Source organism: Pteropus vampyrus, unplaced genomic scaffold (genome assembly GCF_000151845.1).
Source record: "Pteropus vampyrus isolate Shadow unplaced genomic scaffold, Pvam_2.0 Scaffold1000005752, whole genome shotgun sequence".
Taxonomy (NCBI): Eukaryota; Metazoa; Chordata; class Mammalia; order Chiroptera; family Pteropodidae; genus Pteropus; species Pteropus vampyrus.
The window spans coordinates 1-10736 of record NW_011920154.1 but is presented as its reverse complement, the minus strand read 5'-3'; the positions used below and the strand labels follow the sequence as shown (position 1 = coordinate 10736).

The following is a 10736-nucleotide window of genomic DNA, read 5'->3' as shown; positions in this document are numbered from 1 at the left end:
TCCTTTCTTGGGCCTATTGAAAATTTTCTCTTTTTTAGAGAAGGGTCTATTCTGGTACATTTTAGAAGTTTCGTTTGTCTTTTTGTCTAAGAGCTGTAAGAGTTCTTTGTTGAATGACACTTCCATTAGATCTATAACGTGAAATTCTTCCCTTTCTGTAGGTTGTCTTGTCACTTCCTGGATAGATTCTTTTAATGCCAAAAAGGATGAATCTCGAGGCAATCTCATGTATCCTTTTCATCGATTATTGTTTGATGCCAGATCGAAGAACTCTTTGCTAAATACAAGGGCTTGAAGATTCATCCACGTGCTGTCTTCTAGAGGTTTGAATTTTAAGGCTCGAATAAATTTCAAGTTCACCTTTATGTGGTATGAGTTCAGGGTCGAATCTCATTCCCCTACAGATGATAGTCATTTTGCTAGCACCCTCTGTTCAAAGGACTCTCCTGTACCCATGTCCATGTTTTCCACCCATGTCAAACATCCAATGACCTTAGAGAGATGGGTTTATTTCTAGGCTCTTAATTCTGTTCCATCCTTCTATATGTGTAGGTAGGCCTTCATTACAGATTTTGGTTTCTCTTGGCAACAGACCGCATATAGGGGCATGGTTCCCTAAGGGTATAGGAGTAGAAAAATGCCTATCCCTAGAGATGTCGGAGCCGACCTGAAGAAAAAAGCACAGTGCGGTCCTCACCTGTGACGATGATGCTGTGAACAAAGTATGCTGCCATCAGTCATTTAAAGGCACAGCACATACTGTTACTTATATCATATATTAGTTGTTTATGGCGATCAAGAACCATGTAACTGTTTAATGTATTCTTTACAACCATACCATTTTAATTGTGGTCATATTTATTTGTCTGTTTATTCACGTTATTTCATTAATGTGAGATATGTCACCCCTCTCAGCATGTGATTTTTGTTCTTTGTCGATTTTCTTATGGAAACATCCTTTAACACTGTAGTTGCAAGAATGTCAAAATAATATGCAGTCTAACCAAGACAGGATGACTAAGAATCTACCTCATGTAAAAATGTACATATCAGAAAAGTTAGCTGCATGCAAAGGGAGGAGCAGGTGATAGGAGATTTGTAAATTAAGGCCCCATAAGTCATTGCCTCAACCCTCACTCATAGTAAATAAGTTCCAGTAACCGATACTGGTATCCCACAGCTATGTAAATACACAAGGCACATCATGACCAGATACATGCACAGGGTAAAGTGGTATGGGATCTTGCTGTGATAGTCCCATGAACAGAGTAGATAGGGAATCCCAGGAAGGTCGTTGGAAGCATCATTTATTCCATTTGTAGTTGGAAAATGTTTAACTTTTGACATGAATATCTGCAAAGAGACTATGTCCTTTACTATGTTTTCTTCACAACTGACATTTCAAACAAATCGTAGTTTTAATGGTCAATTGTCCTAAAAGCGATAACTGAGGTACCCCTAAAAATAAAACTTTCGATTGCACATTTCAGTCAGTCAGTATGAAACATGGATCACAGCTTTAAAGCCAAAGAGAGAGGAAGGGCATCTGATTTTGAATGTTAGGTTCAAGATTCTGTAGTTTCTAGCAGTCTCCCTAAAGCATGAAAGGGATAATACTGCTTTTGCAAATTTAACAAAGCAGCCACTAATTTGAGCTTTTAGATGAGAGAATACTCAGAAAAGCATCACACTTCTGTCTCTTTTGCAAACGTAGACCCAAGTGATAAATTATTCAAGGTCTTCATTGAGCAGTGGTAGTTTTAAGCATGTAACTGTTGATAGAACCAATTAAGTTCCTGAGACCTCAGTCATCTGTCATCAGATGACTGGGGTCTAGTGTCTGGGTGTAATTTTGGGGTCTGACTCAGGTCCTGGTTATCGTTTGGGGTTCATCTCCAGAGCCTGAGGGTACAGTTTATAGTCCAGCTCTTCATCCGGTGTCTGGGGCATGGGGTCCGGTCGAGTCTGGCCGCGGGTCCAGCGTCCACGTTCAGGCTTCAGTTCTCGCTCTGGCTCCAGGGTCTGGTGTCTGGAATCTGGCGTCTAGGTCTCTTGTCTCAGTGTCAAGTCTCTGGCATCTGGTCTTATGTATCCCAGATCTGGGATTTGTTTTTGGCCCTGGTGCACAGGTGTTTGTTTTTGGCTCTTGTTTATAGGGGTGCGGTTTTTTATTGGTTCCTGTGTTTGTCTTGTATCTAGGGCCCTCGATCTGATGCTGAGTCCAGGTCCCTTGGTCTGGGGTGTACATCGGTGGTGTCCAGGATCCAGGGTCCAGTCTTGCTATGGCATCCCCTGTCTGACAACCAATGGTTGTTTCCAATGCCAACAGGATCTCCAAGTCAGGGTGCAGTGAAGATGGAGAATTTATTCACGGAAAACAGCTAATTTGTGATACAGCATGGTTGTGATAACAGATCATTTGGGGAGCAGTTTAGTATGTAGTGCTATAGGCTAATTTTGAAGCATCAGGGCAAGGAAGGCTTACAATGAGGATACTCTGGGGCCCGTTCTCTCTTCAGTTGGAAAGCTGTTCTCTGCAGCTCTACAAACTGTTGCGTTTAGGTGCTCTGCTCAGTCTAGTGCTCAGAAGGCAGTTCGGTGGTGAAGGCAGGCAGGTCAGTGAAAGCTTTTCCTCGAAGGCTGGTTTGCACGAGAGATCCCTGTGAAGAGATAGATGCTAATTTTAAGTGTGTGTGTGTGTGTGTGTGTGTGTGTGTGTGTGTGTGTGTGTGTGTAAGCACCTTCAGCCACCAGGAACTCTTCTTAGGTATTTCTTTTTTCTGACCATATGTCCCTCATTCTGGCATGTGAGGGGCAATAGGCTCCCGGTGTCATGGTCGAGGAGAGGTAAATTTATTATCTCTGTTCCATCCAGCATGTGAAGAGCAGAGAGAGGTTTTGAGAAAAAGGGTTTGGACAGATCTGAATGTGATCTGTCCATCTCAGCTTTAGCCAGCATTTGGAGAGAAGAGGGAGAGACTGGGGAAGAAAGTAGTAGAGAATCGGGGAAAAAAATCTGTCCCAGTACAACCAAGTGTGTGAAGGGAAGACCAGGTCTTCAGGGAAGGTCGGGAGGAGCATCCTGGGGGTGAAATCTCTATCCAGATTTTAGCCGATGTGTGAGGGCCAAAGCAGTGGCCTGGTAAAAGGGGCCAGGATAGATGGAGGCAACTTGTCCATCTGGTTCCAGCCAGTGTGTGAGAAGCAGAGTGCGTGCCCGGTGTGAATGCAAGAAATGTCTGAAGTTGTAGAGAATATTTATAGGAGTTAAATCGAGCAAACCGATATCAGCCAGGGAGCAAGATCTCAGGCTATGTTTTGAGGGAACATACGGAAGATCACACGTAGGTGGCGAAAAGAAAGGCGGTGATGGATTACAAGAGCTAATGAACGTGTCTGATACAGAGTGAATACTCTCTTCAAGGTATATTACAGTTTTAAAAAGTGTGTTTAGCTAGCTGCAGAGCAGCAGTGGACAGGGCTGGCTGAAAATGTGTCACTAAACTGATAGGTTTGGGCTTCGACTACCCACCAGGACCTGGCCCAGATAGGAATCTGATCTGATCGTCCTGTCGAGGTTACTTTTTTTAGAACCTTTTCTGTCGGAAACCAGCCGACCAAGTCAAACCAGGTCCCTGAACGGGGGAGTGGGGACTGAGAAAAAAGAGAAGACAGACAGGGTGCAGGAGGGAGAACAGATCTCACAACCGTCTCTCCGAGTTTATTTCTTATGCTCCTTTTTATACATAATCTGTTCCTTTGTGTATCCCAAGATAACATAATTAAAGTAACATCCTGAAGATCAAGGTACAATGGACACTTCCTTTGACACTTTCTTTAACACTCCCTTTTTCTATACTTAATCTTCTTCTTGGAATTCCACAGAACCAGCCTTTTCCCTTTTTTATGCAAGCAGGCCTCCCGAGATAATCCATGCACTCTTTTGAATTTTGGGAGCTTTAGCTCCCTACAATTCCCCCTTTTTTACTTTATAGTAGACTGTGCCTGTCTTAGGTGGCTTCCTGCGAAACATGGAGCTTACCCGTCATTGGAACATGTATTCCATCATACATGCCCTGTCTTAGGTTGTCCAGTTTCCAAGAAGTCCTTACCCGTCTTTGACTACCACCCACTATATTGGGGCATTTTTATTTTTTAATTTTATCGCATGTATCTCGGGACCAACATCTCGCACTGCTCGTATTGCACATTTCAACAGATATGGCAATAAACACAAGATGACTAACATGAAACAGGTTAGAACGATAACAAATCCTAATAAATGAGTAAATGGTCCCCAAGTAGGGACTAAACCTTTTAAACTCTTTATAAATTCTTGCACTGTTTGATCAGTATTTATTTATAGTTCGGGAGCTTCTTTTAAGGCTAAAACGTCTCGATGTAATTGAACTAAATCTAATGACATATTAGCACTATGCCAGATCCCTTGTAAATGATTTTTTATCTTATCCCAAGGATGGGTGGTTCTATTATACCTTTTTGGAGTTACACAAATCCATCGATATTGTACATGGCAACGTAAGTGGGAGGGCAGTTTTAAGGCTTGAACTTCTTCTCCCAAAAAGTTTACTGTTTCATATAATGTATCTAATTTTTGTTCAATTTTTTCATCAATACTTTCTTGAGATCCCATAGCTAGTGTAACTTTTTTTTGTCAGATCATTTAGAAATGTTGCAATTTGCACAGAGTTGGACAAGGATATGGCAGCAGTGGTGGCTGTAAACACCAAGGCGACAACTGCAAGAATACCTGCCACAACAACAGCCACAGCCCTTTTAGATCTTCCTAAGGCCATATTAATCTCTTTTAAAACCTGTAACCCATATTCATCAAACCAAGGGCCTTTAAGGTTAACAGGAACCATTATAAATGGCGGTTGTCTAAGCACGAGAACAGAAGTGTTAGCAGGAGTAACACAATTAGACAGCTGACAATTATTACAAGATACATTAAATTGATTAGTATTATTATCTACGGTAATATTGAAATTTCCTAACAATAATATATATGGGACATTAACACGAGTTCTAAGGGCATATGAGAATCTTTCTCCTGAACCACTACTGTGTGAATTGGTCCGAGATTCATTAGTCATGCTAATACTCATTGTCACAAGTCCGGCAGCCAGTTTCCAAATACGAGTCTGCCAAACACCAGAGCTCGTTTTCCAGAGTCCAGCAGATAAAGCAGTCCCAGTGTCATAAGGCCGAGAGAAGTCCCAAACAGTTTCATTAAATCCTGTTACCCGGTACAAAGTGACATTCTCTTGATGACAACGATGCCACCATACCGAATCTTTTTGCACATGCCTCTTCGAGTGACAAAGTTCAAACGGGATCGTATCATTATTGCTTACAGCTTCGCCATCAGGAGCCCCAAGCATAACAGCTCCTCCTTTCCTAGGCCAAGGCTGCTCCGTGATATTCAAACAGCCAGGTTGGGAAGTAGAATTAGAAAAGAAAACAAATAGGTAGTCCTATTGCTGATCTGGAAAAATTAAAATTATCATATACATATTGCTGTTCCATGGCTAATGGCAATCCTAAAAGTCTAGAGTTATTAGAAAAAACCTGGATCTGTGGCACAGACCAAACAGTTGGATGTAGTACCGGAGGATCCGGGATGTAAGCCCAATGCACTGCGGCATAAACTGTTGGATTAATCAGTATTCCCATCAGAAGAATAATCTCGATGTTCATTTTCGGCATGCCGCACTAGTCGTTCAGGCAACCAGCGTGCTCCGTCAGCTCCCTGCGGAAAAACACAAACATGCCCTCACCCTCATATTAATACAGGATCTGGTACTGCGTGTTGGGCAACGCATCCAATAGCTGCAAGTGGAGCTGAATCTTCATCAGGTGAATGATATCTAGCGGCCTCCTCCTCCTCCTCATTAGTAAAAATGGAGTCGAAAGGAGGGGGAGGCATGGGAGGGGCAGAAGGCACAACCCCAGCAGCCTCAGATTCGTCATACTCATGAACAATTTTTAAGTACAGGTGACATTTGTTCTTTAATCTGATCTCTTTCATGCCTAGGGTCTAAAGAATGTCTAATCAAAGTCCAAAGCCCAAAAGTATCTACCGGAACCTTAGTAGGTCCGTGGGCATCATAGTAATCCTGTAACTTTAGACCCACTCTTAACCATGTCTCTAAATTAATTGTCCCTTCCTCAGGAAACCAGGGACAAACTTCTATAAATTGCAAGAACTTCATTAACTGTCGCTGACCTACTTTAGCTCCTCTAACTCTAAGCAAATTCTTAAGCATATGTACAAATAGCAGTCGACTATTTCCTTGGCCCATTATATTTTCTCTCAGTTTGTATATTACAAAAAACTCCTGCGTACTCACCTTCACCGCCCACGGCTTTTTTGGCTAATCTGGAGTGCACTCGTCTCACGGTGGGTCCTTGCTATTTTTCCCCCGTTTTCAGGCCCACGTTGGGCGCCACTTGTCGGAAACCAGCCGACCAAGTCAAACCAGGTCCCTGAATGGGGGAGCGGGGACTGAGAAAAAAGAGAAGACAGACAGGGTGCAGGAGGGAGAACAGATCTCACAACCATCTCTCCAAGATTATTTCTTAGGCTCCTTTTTATACATAATCTGTTCCTTTGTGTATCCCAAGATAACATAATTAAAGTAACATCCTGAAGATCAAGGTACAATCAACACTTCTTTCGACACTCCTTTTTTTTATACTTAATCTTCTTCTTCCTGGAATTCCACAGAGCCAGCCTTTTCCCTTTTTTATGCTAGCAGGTCTCCCGAGATAATCCATGCCCTCTTTTGAATTTTGGGAGCTTTAGCTCCCTACACTTTTCTTCTCACTTTGGTAGGAGGCAGTAGAGACTTACTTGGACGTGATTTCTCTATCCCTGCTCTAGGAAGTGAGGGGAAGTGCAAAGGGGGTTCCCGGAATACAGCGCAGTAGAGAATTGGAGGCGATTTGTCCAGTCTCGCACAAGCACAGTATGTGAAGGGCTACGGGGGCTGGAAAACGTGGGAACAGAGACCTTGGCAAAGTCTTTCCGGTGGCATAAACTTGGTATGTGAGGGACCTACGAGGTCCTGGAAAAATGATTGAGAAGAGACTTAGAGGGGCATGCTCTATCTTAGCTGCTGCCAGATCTTGATGGGCAGAGGAGGTCCCCGTGTAAGGGATTAGGCGAGTCTCCGAGGCCACTATGTCCTCTCCCCTTCCGCAAGCCTGTGAGTGGCAGAGGGGTCGTCCTGGGGCATGGCCGAGATGAGTCTTAGAGTCGACTTATCCATCTAAGCTGTTCTATCGTGTAAACAGCAGAGGGCGCTGTGTGAGCACCTAGGGTATGGGTGACACTGCAGCCTGTGGAGTTCTCAGGAACAGTTTGTCCGGTCTGGTTTAAGTGAATACTTCAGACCATTTTTTGACTATTATTAACTCAGGCAAACTTAAAGCAAGCACTTCCTATGGTAGAAGTTTATGAAACCCTGACTCGAGAGCCCCGGGTGGGTGGGCCGTGCTCTCGCGAGAGCCCCGGGCAGGTGGCCGCGATCTCGCGAGAGCCCCGGTCTGGTGGGCCGCGGTCACGCGAGACCCTCCGCTGGTGGGCCGCGGTCTCGCGAGAGCCCCGGGCTGGTGGGCCGCCGTCTCGTGAGAGCCCCGGGCTGGTGTGCCGCGATCTCGCGAGAGCTGCCGTGATGACTTGCAGTTCTGAGGAGATTTCAGTCAGTGCAGCATCGGTCCTGGAGGTGCTGAGTTTCTGGGACGAAGTGGGACTGCATCTGTACCTGGTTTACCTCAGAAGGTTCCTGGGACATTGAGCCACAGGAGGAACAGGTAGGGAGAACCTTCTTCGTGCGCGAATGGTCCAGAGGGTTTGGCGTAGACGTCTCGGTCTTCTGAGGCCCCAGTAGAGCAAGGGGTAGTGTGGAAAATTATTTTTTCCTTGACATAGTCAGCTAGTGCTCTGTGTCTTTTTTCGTGCGACTGTCCGGTAACCCTAGAGACATTGACGTGGGGTCAGACTTGGGCTCTATAATGCTTCCTTGATCCATGCGTTTGCTGTTATGCCGCTAAAACCCTCTTTCGATTACTAGTTTGTTTTTTTTGGCGTCAGTGTTGCGGAATATTGTCATAGAAACATTCCACCGCATGTACTGCATCCTGGGTCGTTGTTCTCCGACACCTGGTAGAAGTTTCTGAAACCCTGGCGCGAGAGCTGCGGCTGGTGGGCTGCGCTTCCACAAGAGCCTCTGCCTGGTGGGGTCAGATTTGGGCTCTATAATGCTCCCTTGATCCATGTGTTTGTTGTGATACCGATAGCACCCTCTTTCGATTACTAGTTTGTGTTTTTGGGGTCAGTGCTGCGGAATATTGTGATAGATACATTCCACCGCATGTACGGCATCCCGGGTCGTTGTTCCCTGACACCTGGTAGAAGTTTCTGAAATCCTGGTGCGAGAACCTCTTCCTGATGGGCCACGTTCTCGCGAGAGCCTCGTCCTGGTGGGCCGCGCTCTCGCGAGAGCTGCCGTGATGACTTGCAGTTCTGAGGAGATTTCAATCAGTGCAGCATTAGTCCTGGAGGTGCCGAGTTTCTGGTACGAGGTGGGACTGCGTCTGTACCTGGTTTACCTCAGAAGCTTCCTGGGACTTTGGGCCCACTGGAGGAACAGGTAGGGAGAAGCTTCTTCGTGCGCGAAGGGTCTACAGGGTTTGGCGTAGACGTCTCGGTCTTCTGAGGCCCCCAGTAGAGCAAGGGGTGGTGTGGAAAATTGTTTTTCTTGGCTTTTCAGCTAGTTCTCTGTCTTTTTTCGTGCGGCTGTCTGGTGACCCTAGCGACATTGATGTGTGGTCAGATTTGGGCTCTATAATGCTCCCTTGATCCATGTGTGTGCTGTCTTGCCGATAATACCGTCTTTCGATTACTAGTTTGGTTTTTTTGGCGTCAGTGTTGCGGAATACTGTAATAGAACCATTTCACCGCATGTACTGCGTCCCGGGTCGTTGTTCCCCGACACCTGGTAGAAGTTTCTGAAACTCTGGCGCGAGAGCCGCGGCTGGTGGGCCGCGCTTTCGCAATAGCCTCTGCCTGGTGGGCCGCGCTCTCGTGAGAGCTGCCGTGATGACTTGCAGTCCTGAGGAGATTTCAGTCAGTGCAGCATTGCTCGTGGAGGTGCCGAGTTTCTGGGACGAGGTGGGACTGCGTCTGTACCTGGTTTACCTCAGAAGCTTCCTGGGATTTTGGGCCACAGGAGGAACAGGTAGGGAGAACCTTCTTCATGCGCGAATGGTCCAGAGGGTTTGGCGTAGACGTCTCGGTCTTCTGAGGCCACAGTAGAGCAAGGGGTGGTGTGGAAAATTCTTTTTTCCTTGGCTTGTGTGCTAGTGCTCTGTCTTTTTTTGTGCGGCTGTCCGGGAACCCTAGCGACATTGATGTGGGGTCAGATTTGGGCTCTATAATGGTCCCTTGATCCATGTCTTAGTTGTGATGCCGATAACACCCTCTTTCGGTTACTAGTTTGTTTTCTTGGCGTCAGTGTTGCAGAATACTGTAATAGAAAAATTTCACCGCATGTAATGCGTCCCGGGTCGTTGTTCCCCGACACCTGGTAGAAGTTTCTGAAACCCTGGCGCGAGAGCCGGGGCATGGTGGGCCGCGCTCTCGCGAGAGCCGCCATGATGACTCGCAGTTCTGAGGAGATTGATCCCCGATACCTGGTACAGTGGCTATTGATAGAGTGGCAGGTGTCTCCAGTTAGTAGGAGCCGCACAGTAACAGTAGCTTCCTTTCCTTGATTGAACCGCGTCTGCGTACTGCTGTTCTGCAATTGGGGCAGTATCACCTGAGTTGTTAAGGCTCACTACTAATCTTCTGTGTATGTACCGCATTTGTTCTGTGTATCAATGGACTCTGTATCGTTTCCAGATCCTGGCTAGTGCGAATCATGCTGCCATAAATGTGGGTGTAGAGATATGTACTCATGTCCCCGAATTCCAATATTTTGGCATTTCAACATTCAGTGGAACCACTGTATCCTACATTAATTCTAGGTTTGTTTCTGAGGATTTGCCCTAGCATTTTATATGTACTCTGCATCTTTTTACTTGATTAATTTTAAAGAATTGATCTTAGTTTATTCATTGACCATTTCACGGGTAACTAAATAGTTTTAACACCCGTTCCTTCGACAGTATCGTTTCTATGTATGTTAATGAAGTTCTTTTTTAGAACTTCCATTTTCAATTTCTTAGGGTGGAGTTTGACCCATGGCACTTTTTTGGGCGGAAATGGCAAACTATCGTACACGTAGTATGCTGTACATTGCATCTGTAGAAGCGACATTTAAAGGCTTCCAATGTCTCTGTCATTGTCTAGTTTTTTCCCGCCTGAATTTTAGTTAGCTATCCTGTGTGGGAAGGAGGCACCGTAGTGTTTTTCCCATTTTTCGCGATTGAGATTCAATATCTTCGTGTGACGGTTGACCATTTCTTTGTGGTTTCGAGAGTGTTTATAGTAGCGTACGTTTAAAGTTTCGCCATCAGTCTTTAGTCGATGTGCTGTGCAAGTACATCGACATTGGATACTTTTCACAAATGTACATCAGTACATCGACATTGGATACTTTTCACAAATGTATACGTTCTTTTTCTTCCGTTCCATGGCCTGTGGTTTTACTCTCTGGGTAGGTTCTTTAGATGCTCAAAAAGATTATATTCTTGAGGACATGTTT

The 10736-nt window shown here is 45.2% G+C and overlaps 1 long non-coding RNA gene across 1 annotated transcript; it reads left to right on the top strand.

Moving 5' to 3' along the window:
• Window positions 1–123: 123 nt before the first annotated feature.
• Window positions 124–914, top strand: LOC111735717. Its single transcript, XR_002778939.1, has 2 exons — window positions 124–323; window positions 593–914. It is a non-coding gene; the product is annotated as an uncharacterized LOC111735717 (long non-coding RNA).
• The last annotated feature ends 9822 nt before the right edge of the window (window positions 915–10736 follow it).